The sequence below is a fragment of the Mytilus trossulus genome, chromosome 12 (assembly GCF_036588685.1).
Source record: "Mytilus trossulus isolate FHL-02 chromosome 12, PNRI_Mtr1.1.1.hap1, whole genome shotgun sequence".
NCBI classification, from domain to species: Eukaryota; Metazoa; Mollusca; class Bivalvia; order Mytilida; family Mytilidae; genus Mytilus; species Mytilus trossulus.
Genome location: NC_086384.1, coordinates 18,373,741 through 18,401,685, shown reverse-complemented (window position 1 = coordinate 18,401,685; position 27,945 = coordinate 18,373,741). Strand labels below are relative to the sequence as shown.

Here is a 27,945-nt window from a genome sequence, read left to right as displayed (position 1 = left end):
TTATTAAGCAGACCTCGTCTTTTATCAGGAGCAATAGTAAATTTGGTATGACCAATCAAAATCTGTAATTAAGTAAATTTGCATAATTGATGACCATAATATGCAATGAATTATTTATAAGTTTTTTTTTTATATTGATTTTATTATTTTTCTTTTAGTTTGGAGGCTATTGATACAGAAAGTTGCTTTCATAGAAAGGAAACATGTGCTGCAGGGTTTAGTATGAGCAGACGACAGCTAGCCACATATCTTGATATTGGCTCAAACAGAATAAACGTCAAAAATGGCAAGTATTTTTTCAAGGATCAATGTTTGTGAGGACCACCTACTGTAAGTCCTTAAGACATTTTTACTCAACCCCTCTCAGCAGGACTGTATCAATAGTGCAATTATTTAATTGCAGTGCTTTTATTACTATGAAAAAAAGAGCCCATTGATAAAAACTTTCTCTGAATGAAAAGAATCGAAATGTCAATAAAATTGAATAATCACTTGACCTTGAGAAAGACATAATTAAACTTCCCTACTTTTAGACTCAAGTGCAATAACTTTTAACACACCATCAATATAATTTTAACAATATCCTCCACTCCAGTATTGATATATATAAAGTTCTACAGATTAAAGATCAGTTGAATAGAATTACTTATCATTATAATTAAATTTTACACAATTTTCTGTGATACTGTAAATTTCTATATATACCAAAGATATTATGATAAGATACCAGGATTATTATAAGGCAGCAACCATTTGATTTTCGGGGGGGGGGGGGCTATGGTTTTTTTTTCTGTGGAATCTTTTTTTTTCGCCTTCCGAAGAACAATCTCTTTTTTTGCGACAAACCGAAAACAATTTTTTTTCTTTCAATTTAAGCATTACATCTAGTGGCAGCTAAGGGTGAATCAAACAAATTTTTTTTCTCAGGGTCCAAAACAAATTATTTTGTTCACCAAAACCTGGAAACTAACTTTTTTTTCCAAAAAAAACCATAGCCCCCCCCCCCCAGAAAATCAAATGGTTGCTGCCTAACCTACTTGTATATATAACTTTGATCAATTTGATTAATTTTACATCCAAAGAAGTCAAATTTGACTATTTTGATAGAATACATTTAAGAACTCATTTAAAAATTTAGCAATTGAGTATCTATTCATTTCCTTTTAGACTATATATTTTATTGTCAGCCAACACCTATGTCAAAGTAAACAAGTATCGATATAGGAATGAAAATGAAAAAAAAAAAAATTTGAATTTTTCGCTTTCTTAATAAGTATTTGATTGGGTTATGAACTATCTCAATACAGAAAAGTGACAAATTAAAAAATAAAAAAATGAATAATTTATAATTAGTCTTACCTTATAATGTTAGTCAAGCTCACACAATAATTGTATCAAAACATTAATTGATATTAGGCATATCAGACCAGTCCAATATATCTTGTTATAAGTGTATATGTCACCTTTGATATTGTATCCTGTTGTCCGAGACATCGATCAACCAGCGACAATTTGATTATGTTTGCCACAGTTTCGCTGTTCGATCATTTAAGTGTAAAGTTATGTGAATGAACAATAACTGCACTGTCAACTGTCGTAAATACTAAAATTATATCAATAGGGACGTGTACCTTTAACAAAACTTGACAAATTTAATTGTTGACCTAGGTAAAAAAATTATAAAAGTCCGTGGATCATTTTAGTCACTTTATCTAATGTTTAGTTTGTTCATATTTATGTTGTTACTTTCGTTTTATTTGGTTTGTATGAATGAAAAGGTTAAAATTTTCAGGTAAATATCCTGTTTTCACACATAACGAGTTAAAATACTTACAAATTCATACAAATTTTCATAAAATTATTGATAAAGTTCCCGTAATATATCTCTGTAAACAGATAAAAGAGTAGGTAAAAAGCCATACAAATCCATTAAAAGATAGTAAATGAAACGCTATCGTTTTTCATTCAGAAAACAATTCTTAACGGTCATCTTTGTGCAAATATGAACTATAAACATGATAAATTACAGCATAGAATTTAAGTACAGGGATTTAAAAATCAAATAAATTTCATTGAAACCATCTGCTTTAACTTATATATAAAATGCATACCTTGCAAAATTTAATTTATACAAAGTATCTTTTTTCTAGATCTATTTCTTGTTTAGTGATGGTAATGTTTTAAATTGAAATGTTTCTGTGATATATTAAATTGGGAATGGAAATGGGGAATTTGTCAAAGAGACAACAACATGACCATAGACCAGACAACAGTCGAAGGTCACCAGAAGGTCTTCAATGCAGTGAGAAGCATATGTATTGTAGCTCATCACATTTTGATGGGGGTCTCATTGGGGGGTTCCGATACCAGATCCCGCTTTCTGTTTTGTCAGATCCCCGTATCCCGCTTACACTATATACGTAAGCAATTCTCATTTTTTTTGTCTTTTCCCCGTCCAGCAAGACCTCATTTCCTGTTTTCACGACACAATAATTTGACTTTTACGTGTCACCCTTACAAAAAATCAGGAATCCTGTGCCATGCTTAGACCCCAATGAGACCACTTTGATAGTCCAGTAAAATTTACAATTCTTATTGGAAACATGTTCATTGAAGTTCTCATCTAAATATTATTATTCTCTTTTGCTTCTGGTTTATTTTACAAAAATGTATACCATAATAGGAATATCTATGAGGTTCAGACCTGATCATGCATGAACTATTTACCACTGCACCTTAATCAACCAACAATCAACCATCTATGAGGGGGTTGGGGTTATCATCAAGCACCAACTTTTATTGTCAATCTGCTATTTTTGTTTAGGGGATGTGATGTTGTTGAAATCTCCTCTCTTCATATTTGAAGAAATTGGTATACTTATAAACATTATGTTTTATTTTATGTAGTTATAATGCATTTATTAAAAAAAAAGCAGTACACATGTATATGGTTTGAACTAATTGATTGTCTAAATCAGCCCTTTTTACAAACACACACACACACACACACATTTTCTATATTTTCAGATTTTTTTTTAAATTAAGAATTTCTTCTTCTATTTTGTTTTTTCAGTGAAAAGGTTTATGATCATGGAGTAGAAAATGACATTAAAAGACAATGTTATATTGTGTGAATTGAGTATATTTTAAGTCATTGTCATGGGATCTGGCATCATAACTGTGACAGTCAAGTGAGTATTTGAGTAATTGTTATTGGAAGCATAAAGTTTAATATGTATAACAGTTGTTGACTTTTAAACTTTATCAAGACTAATAAAAAAGTACATTTTGAATACAGGAGTAGATTCAGAAAGGACTGAAATTGGCTCTAAGAATTTTATGGTTTTTTTTATAAGGCCAAAAATACTAAACAATTTACATACATTCAGTTGTGATATTACTATTACCAAATAATTTCTTTTTGGCCTTTACATTATAAGTTATGATTGAAGCTATAGTCCCTTCAAATATACAATGTTTGTGTTGTAATGTCAGATTTGGTCCAATTTCTCCATAAATTATGAGCATTTTTGACATAATTTACTTTTGCTGCCTTACTTGATACAAAACCACTAAATTCATCTTCAAACTGCAACAGACCAAAGGACCGACACAATTGTTTTGAAAACCTTCCCCTGATCATGATTTGAACAGTCTAACTTCTTTTTGTGGACCCTACCAAATAAGTGTATTTATATCCTCGTGTTTGCACATATTTTAAAACGTATTTTCTATACATGTTCAGACTTATATCATTGTTTGTCTAACACCTAAAGGTTTGTCAGTTTTCAGCCTACTTCACATAGAAATATTTGCCAGTAATTGACTTTAAATAATTTATATACCTAAGTTGGTAGGTGTGATAATTTTATTGTAACAACTTCAAAATCTCAGACCACTTTAGTTATTGTCATTGATAGTTTTTGGAATGTATCAAACATAACATATATAACTGTAAATGTGTGAAAAATTCTAATGGACTAAAGTTTGTAACATCAGTTTGGTTGAAATCTTGTCAAAATTTTATTGGGTAAAATTTGCAATCTAAATGCCAGAATCTCTTATGAAGTTAAAACTGTGCTATTGGGATGCTCATCTGACAGTAGCTAGATGTACTCTCTTTTCAAATAGTACTCCATGTACTTGAGAGTATATCAGAGCAAGATAATTTCTATAAAGCACAAACAGATGCATTATGGTCTATAAAGATATTCATTTGGTATATGTTAATTGTCATTGTTCTTAGTTTCATGGTATCTATTCTTAAATGGCATCTTGAACTTTTTTTCAGGAATCGTTGTTCTTGTTCATAGTTTCATGGTTTCCTTAATGGCATCTTGATTTTTTTTTAAAGTATTATGAATAATGGGACAATTATACTAGTATTCAGTATACAGATTAACTGAAAGTTTTTCATTACCTTCAGACAGGGTTCAAATGACCTTGACCTTCTTTGTAGTTTCAGTAATCAATGTTGATATAGTTTACATGGTCTTAATTAGGTCTGTAAATGTAATAGGTCATTTTTTTGGGAGCATATGATGATTTTTCTTAATACATGTCTTTCTGACCTTGACCTCATATTCATAGGTAATTAGTTAACATGAAGTTTTATGTGATTAGGTATTTGTTTCAGATACTATAAAAAGGAGGTTATATAGCAAAAGGTCAACTTCATCTGGTGTATAGAATGATTGTAGGTCACAGTTCATGTCTGTCTGATATTAATTATCTGACCTTGAACTTATTTTCAATAATCATCAATTTGATAATGTTAAGTTTCTGCTATACATTTTCTTGTATTTATACTTTTATGTTAAAGACTTTCAATATAAAAATCAATAATAACCAGAGAAGCAAACATGATGACACATTCCTGCATGTGCATGGCTGTTTTAAAATTGTAATAAACAAGAATATGTCCATAGTACATGGATGCCCCACTAGCGCTATCATTTTGCATGTTCAGTGGACCTTGAAATTAGAGTAAATATTTGAATGTGACATTAAAATTAGAAAGATCATATCATAGGGAACATGTGTACTAAGTTTCAAGTTGATTGGACTTCAACTTCATCAAAAACTACTTTGACCAAAAACTTTATCCTGAAGTGGGACAAACGGAGGCACAGACCAGAAAACAAAATGCCCCTCTAGTATCATAGGTGGGGCATTAAAATACCCCTCTAGTATCATAGGTGGGGCATTAAAATACCCCTCTAGTATCGTAGGTGGGGCATTAAAATACCCCTCTAGTATCGTAGGTGGGGCATTAAAATACCCCTCTAGTATCGTAGGTGGGGCATTAAAATGCCCCTCTAGTATCGTAGGTGGGGCATTAAAATACCCCTCTAGTATCGTAGGTGGGGCATTAAAATACCTTAATATGAACAACTTATAAACATTGACGAACATGCTAGATGTAGACTGATACTATAATTAAATCATGAGAATTTAAACTATTATCCCCCTAATTTTCTATTCAATATTGATTATCAGGGAACTTTTAATTTGGTATTATATTTTTGTACATGTTTTTTTTTTTTTACTGAATATCGTGCATATTATAAGCGATCCTAATTTACCATTGACATGTATATCCTTTTATATATATATCAATGACTAACAAATTTGGATTTATATTTAAACCTTGCATGTCCTTGGTGAATAAAAAATTGGTAGATAATATATGAAAGTTGTCACGATAATTCGTTGTTAAACACATATAGCTCAAACTAAACTGGGTGGTATATAGTATTATCTTATTCTAAACAAATACACAAAAGAAAGACAAATTAACTTTTAACATTGTTTGATTCAGAAAGTTACACTTTGCTCAAAATATTAACATTTTCAATAGGTTAGCTTTAAGCATTAAACGTAATTTAATATAATTTCAAAAAGAGTTTTTAATTTTATTTACATTAGAGTGTTACGATGCCCATATTTTACCCTGTATCAGATTTCTACCCCAGTTAAATCAAATATGTTTATCAGTTAGGAATAAATGATTAAATCGGGTGAGAAAACATAAATATTTATACAATATTTTGGTCAACGACGGGTGGCGCTACTTGTATTTGTTTTGTATTAGAGGCTACTCTTGTATTTGTTTTGTATAAGAGGCTACTTCTTGTAAGTACCCGACCACACTGCTTTCTTTTTTGTATCACATCAAAGTTTGTAATTATTTCGGATTAATGTACGAGCATTCTTCATCAAACGCATGATGAGATCGTTAGTGACCTTGAACAAATAACAAATATTTGTGTTTAGAAACTTTAAATTAATTCAGTACAGTTTCTTATTTATGGTGACCATAAAAGGAACATTGTCAAAAAATCAAGGATGTCAGTCGAGTGCAATCTCTATTTAAGGGTATTCTAGGTAATAAGGAAATCCTACTTCACTATGATGTAATTTATTTGCTTGTATTATGCATTTTATTCCAAAGTTTATAAGGATATGGCTTATTACTCTAACCAAAATAAAATATTAAAAGAAATAAAAAATAAAAGGCGTTTGAAAGCAGTAAACAAATTTGAAAATTTACTATAAATCAATGGACCTAACAGGCAACCCTCAAAGGTCAAATATGCAAAGAGATGTTGCAAATTTGTTTTTTCTATCAATATAACAGATGCCTCAAACAGATAATTTGATCATTTAAATATGTTAGATAAACTATGTCACACCTAAAGCACCAAAAAATAGAGGATTATTTGACAGTTTTCTTCTCAAAATTGAAAATAAACATATCTGGAGAATTTTTTTGTCATTTCTATGAGAACACATATTAAAAATTAAACTGCTGCAATTAATGCATTTATTTAAACAAAATTACTGGTTTCAAATTTCAGAGTAGCAATATTTGTATTTCAAAATTTCAATCTAACTTTATTTTCAATTATAATCCCATCAGCCACTTGATAATAATAATTGAAATTGTTTTCAGAAATAGGATTGATTTAGTAAACATTTGAATAAGCCACAAGAATCCCATAGATTAGATTATTCAATTACTTTGGTTTATTTCTTCAAATTAAGTGGGGATGACCCTTTTATGGGATATTAGCTACTTTAATTCCCTAATCAGACTATGACATAACAGTACTTTGAAGTGGGGAATATTTGTTTATATTTACAATACCCTGGTGTAATAACAGGGAATTACTGGGATCATGGGTAATCTAATGGTCTTTGGTATTTGAAGCTGTTGGCATTATAAATGTAACACCTAACCCACATGAGGCCTGGATAAGTTAAAAACAAATAAGTTATCTCCCATTAGTTTATGAATCTGGTGTAATAACAGGGAATGAAAGTTTAAAAGTAAAGGAAAATTTTGATATTTTTGGCTTTTTGCCTTAAATGAATGAATAAATGCTGATTAATTTATGTTCAACAGAGTGTCTGGAAAGTGCTAAAATTGCATGTGCCTTTTATTTTTGAATTCTTCAATTTTTAAATATTTTTTACTTTTTTTACTTTTTTTTTATTTTTCACACTATTTTTCTGCATTATTCGTCTATCATTATCTTTTCTGATACCCCATCCAGAACCTCTTATAAGATCCTGGTCCTTCATATTAGATTTAAATATTCATATATAATTTAATTTTATTGATATTGAAATATTCCACATTTACAATTTTAAAAAGTTAACAGTGATTTGTTGTGATTTTTTTTGCATTTTTTATATCGTAGTCAAGGCACTTATACATTATATTTATTTTGTATGTCTAAAGATTCAATTCAGATTCTTCTGTCAACAATCTATGACTTGGATTTTGGAATGTGACAAAAAGGAATTCTTTACACCTGTAATTAAAAGACCTGCTTGTATTACACCTGGAAACGGACTTATGTAATATGTACGTAGGTGTTTCACATTAAACTGTCTATACCGCTTTCAAATGGCTCAATATCTAAAAAATTTAATTACTGCACACAAAACCATTTAAAATGCACTGTATATAATTTAGCTAGTTCAATACGTTTAGAAACGTTGCCAAATATTTTCAGTAGATTTCATCTCCATAATAAAAGTATTCAGAAGTGATTACAGTTGATATAAAAATAAGGAGATATGCCTTTTTACTTGGTGAAATATATTTATTTTATCTCTTTTCATTGTAATTCTGTCATGAATTCCTGTTTGACACATGCAATTGAGTTTTTTATGAATCAAAAGAATAGTTATTTGGGTCTGTATTGCATTTCCCATGTAGGGGGAGGGGGTCTGAACTCCCCTTTTTGACATTTGATGCTTTTGAAAGGGAATTGGGGACATATGGTTGGAACACTCCTTTATCCTGGAATTGAATTCCCCTTTTAGAAATGGCTGGATCTGCCCCTGCCCTTGTACCTCACACTTTTCTCAGGCACATAAAAACAGAATGGCTTCATATTTGGTCAGCATTCAAACAATGATGAGTTATAAGGTTTCAGCACTTTCAAATCTGTCAGACATACTGTTTGTTTTCCAATACTTTGTATACTTTGATTTGGGAAATGCTTGATGTCCAGTGGCAAATAGTTCATGAATGTTCAGGACTTAGCTTTGGATGACAATGTGTGCATTCTTGTTATAAATTTATATTTATTGACAAAAAAACATTGTCTTAATGTTGAATGATATTCAAGGCTTATACCCCCCTGGATCTTTCACTAGAAAGGGTTATAACTCCATATTATGTATTCTTAACATGTACAGAACACCATTCTATGTTGTTGTGAATGTAACCTTTCATTATAATCTTTATTTTTATGTACCAATAGTCATTAGATATAAAGGTTTGAAAAATGAAAGAATATTGTTGTTCAGTGCACGTGCAAAAAAATATGAGAACACTGGAAATTAATCTTCAAAATATTAAAAAAAATATGGCAGTAATCTTGTTTTTCTGTTAAGTACTTAATTCTAATAAAAAGTAAAAACTCTTGTCAATTTTAACAAAGGAAATTAATCCAGAACTAATGAATTTGTGTCGGAAAATCTGTTTTTGTCGCGACTCCTTAAGCTCGCCATTTATCTTAAATCATATCCTACAGGCTTTACATGATATAAAACGTATGACAAATTATATAAATACTATTACATTCACAAAATATAAAAGTCGGCCCACAGTTTACTTGTTTAATACAGTTAGCCCATTGTCATACGGGGATTAGGACCAGGGTAAAATAGTCCAATATATCATAGGATCTTTTGAAAGGGGAAACTATATCCAATACAAGAAAGTATTTAAGGCAGCGATTAGGTAAAAGGATTGAGGAAATACATCAAATCTTTGAATTGTGCACCTTTTAAAAATTACACGGTGAAAGAGAATTATCTTTTCAAGGCTTACATAGCTTTTGTGATCAATCAGAGTTTAATGCATCAAAATCTGATACAGTTCACAGGAAGGAAAAGAATTTGTTTGGGGTCATTTTAGGTCAATTTTGTATAAGAGAACTTTGAACTACTATTAGGGGTGTAATTTAACATCTCCCTATCAATCAAGGATAACAAAGATTATAATGTTTTAGACAGAATTGATAAAATTAAATAATGTTTTTTAAAACATTTTTGCTCTTGGTAATTATTTTAGGTCAAGTTTGTAACCAGAAAACTTTGAACTTCTAGCTATATAAAGGATGTAATATTACACCTCCTTTCAAAGTATGATAAATATTAAAAATAAAACCATATGATTAAGATGAAACAAATTTTCAAATGTTTTAAGACTTTGTGAAAACTATTATAAATGCATGTACTTATTAACTAGAAAGCACTTCAGGCATCAAACCCTTTTCCCAGAATATTGTGATTTCTCTCATCAGCTGCTTTTCCCTTTATTATTATCCAGAATATATAGCTTTTATAGATTTTTAAAATGATGATTAAAGTTTTGAACTTTTATATAGTAACTGCTGTATGTAGGATCTTACATGTTTTAAGATATAGTGTTATAATTTAATTAAATGGTGATGTGTGGCTAAAGTAGATGAGACAGTGACCCAACGATGCAAAAAACTGAAAGAAAATACCTTTCTTAGATTGATCAATTTATAAATAATTAGTAAACTAAGGTTCCAACTTCCTCAGGCAAAATTTACGTTATATATATGTATATCGGCTATTTTGTTAGTCCCTTTTGTCATTTAAGTTTAGTATATTTACATCCTCGTCGAAAAATTGTTTTGGTTTAAGAGATCCTGATGAAGGTAAATCTAGAGAATACTGAGTAGCTTCAGAAAAGCCAAAACTATAGTTTTTGTTGTCTACCTGCTTATTTAGTAAACTTTTAAAATTAAGTTATGCAAAGGTCTTGTAAATTGACTGTTTGGGAGGAAATAATGAAAAACAGATGAATTCTGGCTGCCATAAATGATTACCAATCTATCATTGTCTTTTATATTGGTGTGATTCAAAACCTGCACTGCCTAAGCCTAAAGGCTTTTCTTGGGTTTAACTGTACTATATCCTAATTTATAACATATAAATTGTAAAAAAAATGTCAATAAAATATAATATAAAATTGTTTAATCATGATGATACTGTGTTTTTTTCAGGGATATAAGAAATTGGAGACGCCCTTGATCGAGGAATATTGGATGGTATTATGAAACTTTTGTTATGAACCAGCTGAAGGAAATATATTCAACTTATAAATCATAATTTTTGCATTTAAATGTGATTACTCATATTTTAAAATCATTTGTTTTTTTAAATTGAAATAATAACTTGACATTGACACTGCGTTGACAAGAGATGTATGGGTATTTAAGTATTGGACATATTCACAGTGAGGCTAACAATGGAAGGGTCTGCTCAAAAGTTAGAGTCAGTGAGACTGACAATGGAAGGGTCTGCTCATAAGTTAGAGTCAGTGAGACTGACAATGGAAGGGTCTGCTCATAAGTTAGAGTCAGTGAGACTGACAATGGAAGGGTCTGCTGAAAAGTTAGAGTCAGTGAGACTGACAATGGAAGGGTCTGCTGAAAAGTTAGAGTCAGTGAGACTAACAATGGAAGGGTCTGCTCAAAAGTTAGAGTCAGTGAGACTGACAATGGAAGGGTCTGCTGAAAAGTTAGAGTCAGTGAGACTGACAATGGAAGGGTCTGATCAAAAGCTAAAGTCAGTTTGAGACATATCCTGGATACCAGAAAGGCGGGTTGGAACCCAATGCATTGACAGTTTTTTTTGTTATAATCAAATAAAAAATTATCAAAAATTAGGCTTGCATATGAATTAACTTCTTTGAAGAAAGTCTACACATGGTAACCCATACATGTGTAGAGATTCAAATTAGACTGATTTATGTTCTTGATAATTAGGCATTAAATAAAGATATTGCCAATGAGACAACTATCCACCAAAGTTCAAATGAAGTGGATGTAAGCAATTATAGGCAACCCAATGGCCTTCAACAATGAGAAAAATCCATACTGTTTAGTCAGCTAAAAAAAATGCTATGAAGATTAGAGTTTAAGGCATCAACCATGAGCAGGATTTGAACTTGCAAACTTAGTGTTGATGTGCTAGTGATCACTATAGAGATTTCAAAATTAAAATGTATCTTCTGATGTATATCGATAGGTTCCAAAAGTAGAATTGCAACTGTACATACAAATCATTTGAAATTTTGAACGCTGAGAGTCCTCACGCCCCTACAATTCCATATTTTGACATACAAAACATTTGAAATTTTGCACCCTGGAAGTCCTCACCTCCCTACAATTCATATTTTGACATACTAAAATTTGACATGACACTAGATTGATGATAAACATGGTGGCAGGATAAATTCTGTGTTTAATTTTAAAAAAGTCATCTATCTTATATAAATAAAAATGTCTCATGTACTTTTCGGCAGGAAATGCAATCTACTTTTGGAACAGAAATCATTCACCGACGAGGACTATTACATTGTGTTGTAAAAGAATTTGAACCAAGATGTACTTTTGTGACTAACTCGCTTTTTTTAAAATTTTATTTTATGATTGTCGTTGGCATGTTTTTAGCCAATTCAAATCTTGATGGATGACCTCTTGTGTGTCTAAGAAATAAATCATACAATGCATATCTAATATGATGAACAAAGTTTTGATTTGATACATGTACGTAGTAACCCTTTAACTTGAAGCAATAAAAGAGAAATGTAGAACTTATCATCTTTTGTCTTGCACCCTCAATCAACACAATGTTCTGCAAATTTGCAATCTGTTCATTGATATTTTTAAAAAAGAATTATTTTTTTTTTTTTTTTTTATGGTATTAGTCTTAAAATAGAAGGGAAAAAAATAACTATGTCCATTAATTAGTTTGAAAAATTGATGAAGGAAAAAAAATTGACATTTGAAAAAAAACAACCTGTAGATCGTTCATAGAAAAAGTGAAATTGTCCTGATAACTATTCATTTTGAATTTGTTAAAAACAAGGGTCTAAAGTTATTCTACTGATTTTGGTCACCCATTTCCATTTTTCATCAATGTTGAATTTATTAGACTACAAAAGAAAGAAAAAAGCTTTCTTCAAAATAGAAGTTGCTCCTGGATCTTTTTATTTGATTCATATGTACAAAAAAACATTATTTACAGAATAGTGCAAAATATTGGATAAAATATAGAATAAGAAAATGATCCTACCTTGAACAGAAGCATTAACATAAAGTTTAAGCATAAAAACTAGCTCTTCGTTAACTGTTCAATGGTCATTACAAATTGTCACATTTTATGAAAACCACTTGGCACACATTTATATTAAAGACAAACATTAGAAGTAAAAGTATACATGTTTATATAAGTAAAAATAACATGAAAAAACTTGACATGACTTTATTATTTACATAAGTAGTATTTTGAGTAGGTAAAATTAATTGTTAAAACAACATGTTTGTGGTTGTGATTTATTTAAAGAAAGTGTACAGTTGGATTAATGAAATGTACTCTAGAGTAAGACATGTATTGAGAGATGTATATGTCAATTAACATATTAAAAATTACATACAAAGTCATCCAAGTCATAATCTTACACCTGATATTAAGAAAACATAGATTATTAGATAGTGTATAGGATTATCCTTTTGGAAAACATTAATAGGTTTTAAGATGGAATTTTTTGAAGTTATAAGGATTTAGATGGAGTTCACAGATAATAGAGAAAATTGGACAAATTTTCTGAAAATTGGACAAATTTTCTGAAAATTGGTCCAAAATAAAAAAGAAAAGAAAGAAATAATACAATGAAAGAATTTAAGTATTTTTAATATAAAAAATGGAGACAATTGGGCAAAATTAATGAAGAAAACAGAAAATGGTCAATGAAATTGAAGAATAACAGAAAGAAAGACCTCTTCCATACCCTAAGTTACAATTTTCACACCTTTGGCTTTTAGAAAAATGATCAAATTAAAAAAGTATTACTTGATAAAAACTATACTCAAGTTGTATTAAATGCAACAGATGTATCACAATATTAATGGTATTAAGATCCAAAGATCATGCGGAAAAATTCTCTATCATTTTTATTACACACAGGTGTCTTTTATTAGGGAAAACTGCATTTATATGATTATTCTGTCTATATATAAAAAATATGGTTTTAAGTGATTGATCTTTTCTCTGGATTAAAAAAGGAATAACTTACTTGCTGAAGTAGTATACATGTGCATGTGTATATATATACATGCACATATTATGCCCCAATTTCGTACATATTATGCCCCAATTTCATAAACCCTGGCTGAATTGCTCTGGTGGCAATACAGTCTTTTTAAGTTAACTGTAAGAATGTTTAGCACCTATTACTCAATCATAAAACAGTACAAGAATGTAAAAAATAAAAAGTTGTGTTTCCAATGAGACAACTCTCCTCCAGGGATCAAATTGAACCTCATGATCACTGTGTTGCCTTCTACAATGAGCAAAACCCCTACAGCACCTCAAGCTAAAGCACCAAAAGACAAATTTAAAGCAATTCAAACAGATCAAATTATGCCATATACATTTAGTACATACAAACTACTGAACTTTATAATAATCAACTACCTGTTGATTCAATAACACTTTTTTGTGCAATAACTCAATTTATAGAAAATAATAACAGACTCTGCCCGGTGTCCTAACATTGCCTGGTGTTGGGTTGGGATTGTCCTTGTAAATATTGAACCTTGTAAATACGTTAGTGACACATCTCCATTAATCCCGATAGGGAGTGTACACGGATTCCACTGTACCCTCGCAGCTCTCGAGGGGTGCTACGTAAACGGAGGGATCTACGTACATACATACATACATACATACATACATACAAAGGAAGATGAAAAACATACCTTTAGCATCTCATCTTTGGGTGGTTTATAAGTCCAAGTTATCGTCTTCGATGCAAGGTCACCAATTCTTGAATGAAATTTCTCAGTCCTATACACAAATAATAGTCTTTTCACAAAATCCAATTAATATTCCTTGTTTTTACCTGTTCACACCTGTAATTAAAAGGAAACAAAAGATAGATGATTGATTAGGATATGACTGTCTACCTGGTGGCTTTTGATCTATATATTTGTCAATGTACCTGTTAATTAATTAAGTCTGTCAGTCACAAATATTTTGAGTGATTGGTATATTCAGGGTCTTGTCTTGTCAAAACACACCAAGAATATTTATTTTTTGAAAGAAAGTTCCAAACACAATTTCATACAAATATTAAAGTTTGGAATTAAATTTTTAAAAAAATGCATTAATTTGATTACCTTTATTGTGACAATAAGCTTTTTTGTTAATTGTCATCTGCTAATTTCTTATGCAGTTATTTCGATTTCTTTCTTATATATATAGCAGTTTATATCTATTAATAGAAAGATAACTTATGTAATTTTTAATCGAAATGAATGATTAAGGCGTGAATGGACATTAATTTATTTCATAAAAATGCTTTTTATACCTTTGTTTTTCTTTAAACTTTATTTATATAGTTTATTGATAGAGAACCTCCCAAATTTAACTGTAATTTGTATTCAAGCACACCTATGATAGGAGTCAACTGTAAAAAGCATATCTGTCAATTCACGAAAACAAAATCATAAATATTATTGTTATTACAAATATTAACATAAATCAAAAACAAATTCAGAAGGACTTTTATATGTTTTTCATAAATTGGAAACATAGCAAGAGATTTCAAAATAAAAAATCACAAGGACGACCATCTTGCCTTCACCAAGGACGTATATACGACCTTGCCTTCAATTAATTGTGAATTTGTCTTGAAATACATGATTTTTTTTAAATTTCTTATCGGATCATGTTTTGGTTAAGTTTTAAAGTTCACTGCCAAGAACTCCCAAATTATGAAGTTTGGAAAACCAATGACAACGACTGCCTAAGAGAGGTCCGCTACAGCTTCAGTGATTCCCTATACAATAAACTATTTTTTTCCCAATAAAAGGAGGGGCGTTTACCCGAAACACATCCCCTTAACCCGCCTTTGCTTAACCAGAAGTCACAAACGTATCTCGTGTCAACCTTTCCATATACAGACGTGCAATCTAAAAGCTTGTAAAATTTATTTACTATAAAAAAAAATGGCCTTCTTTGTCAATTTTATTTTTTTATTAAAGGCTGCTGTTAAACTGTATTCAAAGTTTATTATTACTGAGATGAAAACAGTGAATTTATAGAAAGGTGCATGAGAATTTACAAGTAGTTTATATACGAAATTGCTATCAAAGTGTTAAGAAAATTAACAAATAAATATAACTTGGACAAAACATAAAAGCAGGCAGGTTCAAATGGGGACCCGGTAAGGAAGGAGGACATGACATTGAGATCGCGACAAAAGGAAGAGATTTTCCAGTTACCCTTCAGGTAAAGTATCTGGAAAAAAAATTCTCACAGAAAATACAACAAAGAAGGTTCAGATTTTGGCACATTTATATACAAACCGTTAAATCAGATTAGACTTAGCACACTTGAACTACACAAATTTGATGAATTTAATATAACATTAAAGAGTCAAGTTGCTAGAAATCTGGATTATCCTAAGTTGACTAATCCTTTGAAAGGGATTGAAAAATAACAAGTATTGTATATCCTTTTACTATTAAACAATAGGTTTTCCTTCGAGGAGATGAAAATGGCCATAACTTATACCCTTGAATGATACTATACTTTTTCGTTCATTTTTTTTTACATAAATAAGGCCGTTAGTTTTCTCGTTTGAATTGTTTTACATTGGGGCCTTTTATAGCTGACTATATGCGGTATGGGCTTTGCTCATTGTTGAAGACCGTACGGTGACCTATAATTGTTAATGTTTGTCTCATTTTGGTCTTTTGTGGATAGTTGTCTCATTGGCAATCATACCACATCTTCTTTTTTATATTTCATCCCGAATTTAAATGAAATATTTGCCACTGAACGTTAAACAAACATCAATAAAATATTTGCCACCGTACGATACAGTTACAGGGGAGGTAATGACGTTGCTAATCAATCCGTTATAGGAAAATAATATTCCTATTTTAATCGGAACGAGTCTATACCAAAAGTACTAGTTTGAAAAATGTCGTTTCCGAAAAAAAGCAATTATCTTGAGTTCACTTTTTTGCCTTGTTTTTACACCAATTCTTGTTTGAGATATTACCTTTGCATATCAGAATATAACTTCAAGCATATGTGTTGAGATTACGCTGTTTTTTTATAAAAGAACATCGAAATCTGAGTAAAATGTTTATGTCAAGTTAATACTCAAGTAGTGTCATTTTTTGCCAGTTACTACTATACCGCAATATAGTTGTCGCATTTTTTGGCCAATAGAAAAAAGAAAAAAGCAATAATGTGAAGAAAAAACCCTTTCAAGTGCGATATCGTACTTTTGTCTTATCTGTGTCAAACATCAAAGAATGCAAAGGGAGGGAGACAGTGGTATCTTGAGAGTGGTATAATTACATTAGATGTAAGTTTCATTATAATACGTTATTCTGATTGGCTAACATGTTATTCCGTAAACAATTGCATCAGACAATAACATTTATCATGCATGATGACACGAGGTCCCACAAAAAAGTGCACAGGTGAATTAAATAAAACTGGAAAAAAATCGTGTTTTCAAGATTTTACCTAAAAAAACATTGTCAAGAATCAGTCCGGTCGACATTGCGCATGCGTGAATTCAGATACCCTACATGGATACAATCGTTATATAGAAGTTGTATGGAAAATAATCTTTAACAGACGATATTCGATTTTCTTCTCAGTTCTTTTCTTCACTGTTGAGATCACCATAATCCTTAATGTGTCTTCTTTTTAATGATATAAATTATTTTAAATTAATGTTTAAACTTAATGCAACAAATTTAGATTTTTCATAAAGGGATGTCAAATGGCTTACATTTGCCGTTATTCTTGCAGAAAATGTCATTTTTAAGAAAAGTGGTCAGTTTTGAAAAAATAAATAAAATACTTTTACTGATGACATTCCTTACCTGTTGAGACCAAGAGAAAGATGAAAAGTTATAGTTTAATGTGGTGTAGTTTATTTTTAAATTGGTTATTGTCTACTTGCACCAAATTTGATTTAAAAGTAGGCGATTTTAAGTTTTTATTCTATCAACTTTTATTTGACAACAGGATACATTGTTTGTGTAAACAGATAGCAGCCTGTTACACCATCTTATTTATACAGTCACGCTGAGACATAATAATTCATGTGATATAGTTTAAACGACGTTTTGTATTAACTATGTTTAGGGCTGAAGGAATTACAAAACACTAAATAATATGAAATTCACGTTTTTATAATTGAAGTTATTTATAATCAAAGTTTTTGTTTGTGTCTGTTTTCACGTGCTTATAACCGATATTAAATAAAGTATGAGGATGCAATCGTAATCTAAACGAATTGTATTAATTATCAATACACAATCACTTTTTTTTTAATTAATGGGATTAAATGCGTTTGGAAATTTAAAAGACATTTTCGGATTTTAATATTTGTATATATATAAGGAAGTGGTGAGGTTGGCTTTTTAAACATTAACTATAAATATTTTAGACTTTTTTTTTGTTTATTTTGTATTGATATTCATTTAAAAAATCATCAGAATCGTAAAATTTACAATTTAATTCTAATAGATCATTGTAAATGAAATTATCATCTTAATGCATGTATGATTTATTTTGAAAGTTGTCCTCCATGATATATACTCTATTATTAATGTACATAATTATTTCATATACATATATAAAATGTTGTTTGACAAAAATCTGTTTCGTCCTTTGTTCCAGAGACATATAAATACATTTAGTATACATGTCTCTGTTTGTTCTAATTATTTTTTACGTCTCTATTGAGATATTAATTATGTAATTTTAACGGGATGACCTACTCTCCACCCACGAAATTCACAGGCTACTACTATATAGGGTTCTGTAAACTTTAATTGAATAATTTGGCTGTCATGATGTATGAAACACTTTCTTTTCCTTCATAAATGATTTAAACAGCGCCATAGATATTCATAGATATATGTACTGTATATCTACTTATTTATATCTCTGGTTTAACTTAGAAGTTAATACGATAATTTACAAAATAAGACGAGGTGGTATGATTGGCAATGAGAATGGAAACGAAAAATGTGTAAAAAAGATAGACAACAATCCGACCAAAGAGCAAAAAACGGCCCAAATCCACAAATTGGTCTTAAATGCAACACAAGAATATTCCACGTGCGCTAGTTTGCCCCTATACACAAAGTTAACTATATTTCATCAAAAAGAACGCCACACCTAACTCCGTAACATAAATGAACCAAAGTTTAAAAAAAACAACCTTGCACGCACGCACACAAGACTAACAAAGGCTAGATGTTCCTTACTTGGGACAAGCACAAAAATGCGGTGGGTGAAACGTGCTATATAACAGATTATATGTTAAATGTCGAAACAATGAAAATAGGGGGAAACCCAATTAAACGAACAGGTATATGCTTAATCAATAACACCAAGAAAATAAATATTTCAGACAGCAAGAAACGACAACCACATATATAGTTACAAGTAATTTGTTCCTGGCTTTATAAAACGGAACTAGAAACCGTGATATTCAGCGGGGTTAAAATGTTTGTGAGTGCTCAAATATATCTGTGGTATTAAAGCACAACACACGACAAAACTGTTGAAATTAGTAGAAAAGGCTTCCTTGTCAGATTGGTACGAAACTTATCTACAGAATACAAAAGATCTAAAGTACCGATTTGAAGATAAATTATCCACCAGTACACATCCAAAAAAATATTTAAAAAAAACAAAGAGATGTGGTATGATTGCCAATAAGACAATTATCCTCAAAAGTTCAAATGAAGTGGACGTATTTAATTATAGGCAACCGTACGGCCTTCAGCAATGAGAAACACATACCATTTAATCGGCTATAAAAGGCCCCAACATGAAAAAATATAAGATTATTCAATTGAGAAGACTACATTCATAACAAAACAATTTACGAAAAAAAATATGACCGACATTAACCAACACTTTATTTTACTCGAGGAATTGTGTTGTTATCCGCACTCAAAGTATACTGTTAAATTTAATAATTTTGAACTGTCGATGAATGTTTGAAATTAAATAAAATGAAAAACATTTCGAATTCTTGAGGTACCAGGTATATAGGAAGCTGTGGTATGAGTGCCAATGAGACAACTCTCCATCCAAGTCACAATTTGTATAAATAAAACTTTATAGGTCAAGGTACGGTGTTCAGCACGGAGCTTAGTCTCACACCGAACAGCAAGCTATAAAGGGTCACAAAAATTACTAGTGTAAAACCAACGGTCTAATGTATATAAAAAAAATAGAAACACTTGTGAATCACATAAACAAACGACAACTACTGGACATCAGATTATATGAATAAAAAAAAAGAATCGTTAGACAACAGCCTTTCAGCCAATTACATGTGAAATAGTTGTACTAAAATTTCAATTACATTTCAGTCAGTTTGATGCTCAATTCATTTTAAAAAATAATATCTATTTTTATTTATATGCATCTAACATTTACCAATTGAGATCAAACATCGTGAGACGTTTTAAATAGGACTTATAATCTTCTTTAGAAGTCCCGGGTTTTAACATAGATCGAAGATCTCTCCGGCCTTCAATCCATTTAACAAACTGCAACAAAATAAAGAAAACATATTCGAAATTATCTTATAGATAACATCTGGTATTGGTTTTCACTGAAACTATCTTTACAAAACAGCGGGTGTTCGACCCCTCAATTGTGCGTCTTATCGCACATGTCAAATTATCATGTAACCGCATGTGGAGCGAGGATGGGTTATCGTCCTTGTCGATTCTATTAATTGTTATCAAATTGAGTTATCTCCCTTAAACCGGACAGATTCTTGGCAATGTGTAATTATAAGTATTGAATACTTCTTTTTGAAACTTTATAGGGTTGTAAAAGCGTTGACCGTGCGTACATTTTTAGAATGAAGCGCTTCCGCGCTTCATACAAAATGTACTTCGGTCAACGCTTTTACCACCCAATAAATTTACAAAAAGAAGCATTCAATTCTTAAATAAAATGCATGCTAAGTCAGTGGCAATGATGCTGACAGTAGATCATTTTGTAATGCCTTATCTTTTTGGTTTTCAAAAGACAGAAGCCATTTGAGAAAAAAATGTTATGGTGCATCAAAAGCGTTTTTTTTTCTTAATTCCTTCGTCAAGAACGCCAAAACACGATGAGGTTGAATATTTTTGTTTTAAGATATAAATGAAGTGTTGTTGCTCTAAATCTGTTTATGCTTTACTTTTTCAACAACAACAAAAACGTTTTCCCCTAATAAACACTCATATGCATAATTACCCCATTCTTTTAGTTTCTCGCAATATTTGGTATATACTTCATACTTGTGAGTATAATTTTAGTTTTGGGTATGTGCTGGTCGCTTTTCCTCGCAACAGATAGACATGAAACTGAATTATCATGCATGGTCATTCTTTTGTAAAATAAGATATTAGTTACTTTGAACAAAGTCAAATTCGTCCAGTTTTAATAAGTTCACTGTGTCACGATAACAATGCTTTGAATAAAATTGAGAAAGAAAAAAAAACGAATGAAATTTGATAAAGTAAAATTGAGAATGGAAATGGGGAATGTGTCAAAGAGACAACAACCCGACAATAGAAAAAACAACAGCAGAAGGTCACCAACAGGTCTCAGTAAAGTTATAATAAAATGAGGAGAAGAACTATAACGGAGAATACATGCACACATAATGGTATATAGTATAACATTACAAACATGTGTGTGAACAGTACCATAACAATTGAGCCGTGATTCTCAGCTTATACATGCTGTATAGTCCAATCAAGCATGGCTATTGACCGAAAAAGTTGCACAGAATCATAAAGGAAAAACAAAATTTATTTAATTACCAGAATCATCTTCATAAGGTATACTTATGAATCTAATACTTTATGTCATGATTATTTTATCTGATATGACAATATTTATTTGAAAACGGGGGGCAATTCACACTTTGTTGGTTCTCCGTGTCTCATCATTTTGTTGAATTAATTTTCTGATTAAGACATAAGCCTGAAGGCTGATAGTCTTTTCGAGTACACCTATTCTAAACCCGAAATCTCATTTCAAATTCATTCATCGACATAAGTTTCAAAATAAATACTTCTGGAAAGAAGTTTGAATAATAATTTGAATTATTTACTAAAGACTTCAAAGCACTTATTAGAACCGGCGGTATACTTCAGTTAATTACACAGCCGCCAAGATGAAATCCGAAGTTACATCACGGTACCCACAAGGGCCATTCGGAAGGGAAATTCGACCCGAATAAATATAATTTCTGATTTCGTGTTTCTAAAGATGACAATTCAATTAAAATTTGATAAAAGCAATAGTTTTGTCCTGATTTGAAATTATTCTGTAAAGAATATACCTACTTGGAACGCCGCATTTCAAATGTTCCCTTATTGTTAACATTGTTAAACAAATCCACTTTCATTACATCATATATACCTATAGGTAAATACAATTTAAATTCCAGCTTTAATCATGTTAATTTAAGTTTTTGTCAAGTTTTAAAAGTAGTAATTGTCCGACGAAATCTGACTCGATTACGTTCGTTTTTGTATAGGTATATTGTTCTTTTGAGGACCGTTGATAGATTGAGCCTTTCCCGTATCACAATTTAATCTCCGGGGGAATAGTAAGTAAACTAGATTGATATAATAGAATATTACATATCAATCCGATGAACAATTAACAATTCATTTTTATTGAGACGTTATATGTATTTGTCAAATATATACTGCACTTAAATATATATTTTACATTTTTCTCTATTGACCGTGATCTTCTTGTATATAATAATCTAACTATGTAAAAGAGTACTGTTTGAAGTCTAAAGTCTCGTAACTAGGGACCATTCATAGTTGTATTTTAGTGCTATAATAATGAGATTGTGTAAATTGAACACGATATTAAACTATTTATTATTTTGGATTGACCTTACATTACAGGCTATCAATATGACTTTCTGAAGGTTCGTGTTGCTCAGTCTAAAGTTTTCTATGATGCGTTTTGTATACTGTAATTTGTCTTTTGATAGTTTTTCGTTTTTTTCGCCATGTCAATTTCGAGTTCGTATTCGACTTATGGATTTGATCATACCTATGTTACCTTTCACCACTTCTGATCGTCTGGGAACTTCAATAAAAAGCTCTTTTGATTTTTGTTGCCTTAAAGTTCTTAACGACTTATCAATATATCTTCAAAAAAGTTGCCTCAATTAAAAACCAATCTAATGAATGCTATTTATAGAGCTCGTGTCGTCCGCACTTACATTTGTCTCTTTCATTCAGAGTCGGATTTAGAAGGGGGAGGAGTGAGGGTAGGTAGGGCATAGACATTTTACTCCTAACTTTGTATAATCAGGGGTCCTTTTTCAAAATGCTTTATCCGCACCTGTCTACATAGTTTATAGCTATCGTTTTATATGTGCATGCAAACGTTCGTTCAATGTGTTAAAATATTATTAGATAGAATTACAACAAATTTAACATAAACTTAATATTAGTACCATATGTCTTATATCAAATTATTACTTTTTACGGTAATTCTAATTCGTAATTTATCACGTATACACCACATTGACTAAAGGTCTATTTTATCTGTAATCCATGCATCAACCTCGGTTTTTACGTTCGATTTTATTTCTGGGTCAAACCATAGACTTTAAAGCTGACATTTGAGACCTATCCACGGCATTTAGCAGTTAGAGCAAAGATGAGATATTCGGTGGAAGAGTAAGACTAATTTTTTTTTGCGGAAAGGTACTTTGTGAATTACCACTCAAATTTCGACACAACTCGATGTTATGTCCAATTCTAAACTGGGTGAAACCATGGACCTCAGTTCTTCAAAATTGATATTTGCTCACTCTCTGCGGTATTAATAATTTCAGCAAAGACGGGTCTGCTCGGCATTTTAATGGCTCGACTTTTCTGTCGAATATTAAACCCAACACAGAAAAAGTAGCGTATCCTCGTATGATATGACATGGTCTTGAATATGCATAAAAAGTTTGCCGCTGGACGCCAAGCAGCTACGTATACCAATAGATATGTCAATCAATCAATTAATCAAAGGTTGACAGGCTGATTTAAGCATAACAGCTAACAAACAGTTATGCAATAAGTATCTATTTCATAAAAATATATCTGGAATTGCGATGGTAAGTCTCACGATCAATTAAATCTCATTTTATTACAATTCTACATCAATAGCTTCAGACAGAAACGAGATTTATTCACTCATATGTAATAATGACCATAATTTCCGGCTTACTGAAATCACGTTCTAACATACGATAATCCCATAAGTCTACTGTGTACCATATTTGATGACCATATAGGTTACAGACAAACACAAAGAAAACATTATAGATATGAAATATTACAAACAATAATCATTTGTCCAGCGCTGTCAACTTTGTCCCATCCTACTTTCATTTGACCTTCGATGTACCGAAAAGTATTCATGATTTTAATTCAAATATTTTTTAATGACGTGAATGTTTGACCACGAAAGTTTGTTGCTATACAAATCCTTGACAATTCCTTGCTAACACCGAAACAGCTGTTTATTTAATATTTTCCCATATCAAACATTTAGCGTATAATTTTATCAAACAGTTTCTTCTCTAATAATATGGAAATGAATATGTGCCAATCATAAATGATACCAAGACATAAACATAGCGAAAAAAATTGAATGAAAATGACCTAGAGTGTATGATAATATGATATAGATCCTGCAACAAAATTGATACAACATTTAGAAATTAACTTATTAATACATTACGAATTTCTACCACTCATTTGTGTCGGTAATGAAATATTCCTATTCCAACAAAAATGTATAGTCCAGCCATAAATACAGAGCACCATATAACTTTCAAACAAACTTTGAAATTAAGAAGTTTAGAAGTCACATATATGTGACAGATATTTTCATAGTTGACAGGTCTTGATCTTAAAGGTTTTTGTGCTATTGTAATATGCCCTACATGCTTACACGCCTTTAAACATTACGATGAACATGATTATGGTTGTCGTATTAAAGTCACTGTCATAATTTAATTGTTAAGTTTAAGGTTGATTAGCAAAAAGACATTTAGTTTATGGTCCTGACGTACGGTCTTGTTTTGAGAAAACAACCAGTTTAAGATAATCATTTTATTGTAAAGAGCAGTATAAGGAATAAGGGTGACCAGTTCGATTAACAGAAACCAACTAAACAACCCCTTTCCTTTTAATGCAACAAAACAACATAAAATTTGAGTCCCGAAACTACCGGCATATTCGCTTTTTCGTTTAGTGAAAAGACCTCTTTGAAATTTGGCTTGTTCGATTCTTAAAGCGTGTTTATATCACGTCTGCACTGCATGGAATAATCAGATTGATCTTTCAATATTAACATGAAAAATATACTGACAGAGATGGATATTTTTGACCATGAGAAGCCGCTGAATCAACGAAACATATAAACGAGCACTGCTATTATCGATAAGAACCTAACTTTTAAAATAATGGATTAATTGATTGTTGGTGGCACCACTCTGGAATCTTGGCTGAAGCGCGGTTGCCAGATTTGCTTTAGGACAAATGAGTGCACGGAGAGAACTACAGTCATTCGGCAATCTGATATATTTTACAACTATATGAATATGAAATTCAAGTTTCTTTATTGACATAGACATTAAGCCTTCAACCTACCGATTACGCGTGTAGCCTGCTTTGAAATAATTTCAACGAACAGGAGACTGAATGATATATACCGAACGATGATTGTGGTTTAATGTAATACCACATTCCAGTAAACAACAAAAGACTTGATTTAAAAGAAGTTAATATCAATATTAGTATAGATATCGTATATTGAAACTGAAAACCCATTGTTGGGTTTCGAATGAAATAAATTGCAATTTCTTTTTTTTCACAGCTGGAATTTATTCTGAAGAATAAAAATTGAATTTGCAATAACAACAAGTAAAATACAAAATTATTTGTCGATTCACACCCTCATACATCTGCACATATGTTTAATCTGATATAAGTACCTATATTGGATTGCTATCCACGTCCTTGTGGAATACAAAATATGCGGAAGATTAATGCATTTATAAAAAAATCCTATCATAAATTCTATTCAAGCTTAAAACACTGACGCAAATTTTAATATAAGATTTACACATTTGACAGTTTATCAATAGACACAGACAACTTATTACGAAAAGATTACTTCATATGGGTATTTTGATCTCCAATATACAGGAATCTTGTAAAAAATAAGATAAACATAAGTAAAGACCAAGTTTCATCATACATCACGTTCAGGCTTGTCAGTGAATCAATACAATACAATTGCTCTCTGTAGATCTGAACACTTCTAGATGGCTTGTTTTCGATAAGAAGACTTTTAAATAGCTTTAAAGATTTGATATTATACAATTTAAACTCAAATATGCGCTTCTTCAAATCGTAATAAAGTTCGCAAATGATAAGAAGATTTAACTAAGACTATTTGCCCTTGAGGTTCTAATTCCTAGAAGAGAAATCGCTTTCATTCTTGTTGATATCGATACCAGTCTTATTTGCACTTCGCTTTATGAAACTGTATGAAATAATCGAATACGATTATTTACTCGTCAACAGAATTCAAATAAAAATCATGTCTTATAACAAAAAGCAAAATCACAAAATTACTGAACAGAGAGGAATATTCAAAACGGAAAGTTCTCAATCAAATGGCAAAAAACAAAACCTCAAACACATAAAACAAATGGACAACTGTCATATTTCTGACATGGTACATACAATTTCTTATGTGGAAAATGGGTAATTCATTATTGAACCTGATTTTAAAGCTAGCGAAACCTCTCGCTTGTATGACATCAGTTTAAACTCAACTGCAGGACCATTTTCAGTTAAAATGATAAACCATATTTACACTCGCTATTATAACTTCTTTCATCAACTATCCACCGAAGACAAATAGGTATGTTAAAAGCAGCAGCAATCGATAGTTAAACGATTAGAGACAACAGTAGTTTACAAGATATTTTATCTAAATCTCAACAATGCGTTTAGAACATTCAAACTAATGTAATAAACCTAAACACAGTTACTTCCAAAGAGTCCATTCTAAATGCAGCTCCGAAGAAAAAAGTTATACAAGTAGATACAAAAGACATAGTAGATCTTACAAGAAATGCGCATACAAAAAACCTTTACAGTTGAGATAAATTTATGAAAGTGCATGCATTTCATTTTTGAGGACATTTGAGTTCATTCAGTTTATGTCCATTTGTCCCAAATATCGTCTCAATTATTTTTTATTTGTACACAGTTTGCCTGATTAACGTATGTTTTTAAAAATATAATATGTAAAATAACATTCCTACCTGCATGTTGGCATTATTTCATTCCTTTATCGATAATGCACTGTAAGATTAAGACTTATAAATTGACATGCACGACTAAAAAGTCAATAAATACGTCGATGCTCATGGTCCAATAACACATAAGTAGAAAAAATAATTTGTAGTAACGGATGCTAAGATAATTTAATTTGTATGATTATTTTAATCATATATAATTTATACTCTTTGTTAAAGATTCGTTTTTGATTACCCCTATTTAGCAATTTGGCTCATATAACACAAAAAGTAAATAGACTTTATGGCTACCTGGTACACCTGTCCATAACACCTGACTTCAGATATTCAAAACACTACATGTATACTACACAGTTATAATTATAGATCTGAAGTATTGAGTGCTATTGGAGAAATTTGCAGGTACTGGAAATTTAGTAATTATATGCACCACTTCGTTACGGTGACAGCTATACTCAAATTTTCGAAATTATGTCTGTACGAAATCAGATTTTGCCCTGAGCTTATAGTTTAAGATGCAAACATTTTTTTAACTGAGAAAAAATAACCCAAGTTTTATGCTAAGAATCACAACATTTTGATTTATATATATATGGCTTGATTTTAAATCATTTATAATTCAGACATATTGAGTGATCACTTATAGCAAATGAACAGAAAACGCGTTGGTTAATCGTATGATTAGGTTTGTCAGAAACAGAGACAGATCCAGACAAGTCTAGTCCGAATAAACAATACTCGCCTCTGTGTTCAGACATAGAAATTTTGACAACAGCTCTTCTTTAATATCCCACAGGAACATAAATGCAGAAAACAATTAAATCTTGTCTCGTCAACCCTCAAATCCACAAATGAACTACATAACGAAAAAGCAATCGACAGAATTCCGTTCTGTAGTTTATGAGATGTACATTGATTGAATTATACTTGAATCTCAACCATCATTTCTTTAGTAACCA

At 30.9% G+C, this 27,945-nt stretch overlaps 1 protein-coding gene across 4 annotated transcripts in view; it reads right to left on the bottom strand.

The window, feature by feature from the left end:
* The window catches only part of LOC134693062 (D-glucuronyl C5-epimerase-like), an 88,463-nt gene that overhangs the window by 35,407 nt on the left and 25,111 nt on the right, over nucleotides 1-27,945 (bottom strand). For 2 of the 4 annotated variants that reach the window (XM_063553762.1, XM_063553764.1), the window contains exon 2: nucleotides 14,322-14,474. The gene's annotated coding sequence lies outside the window, so the exon portion shown is untranslated. Of the gene's footprint in view, nucleotides 1-1,359; nucleotides 1,598-12,636; nucleotides 12,741-14,321; nucleotides 14,475-27,945 lie in introns of those variants that run through there. The other 2 variants (XM_063553763.1, XM_063553767.1) reach the window with 2 other exon arrangements.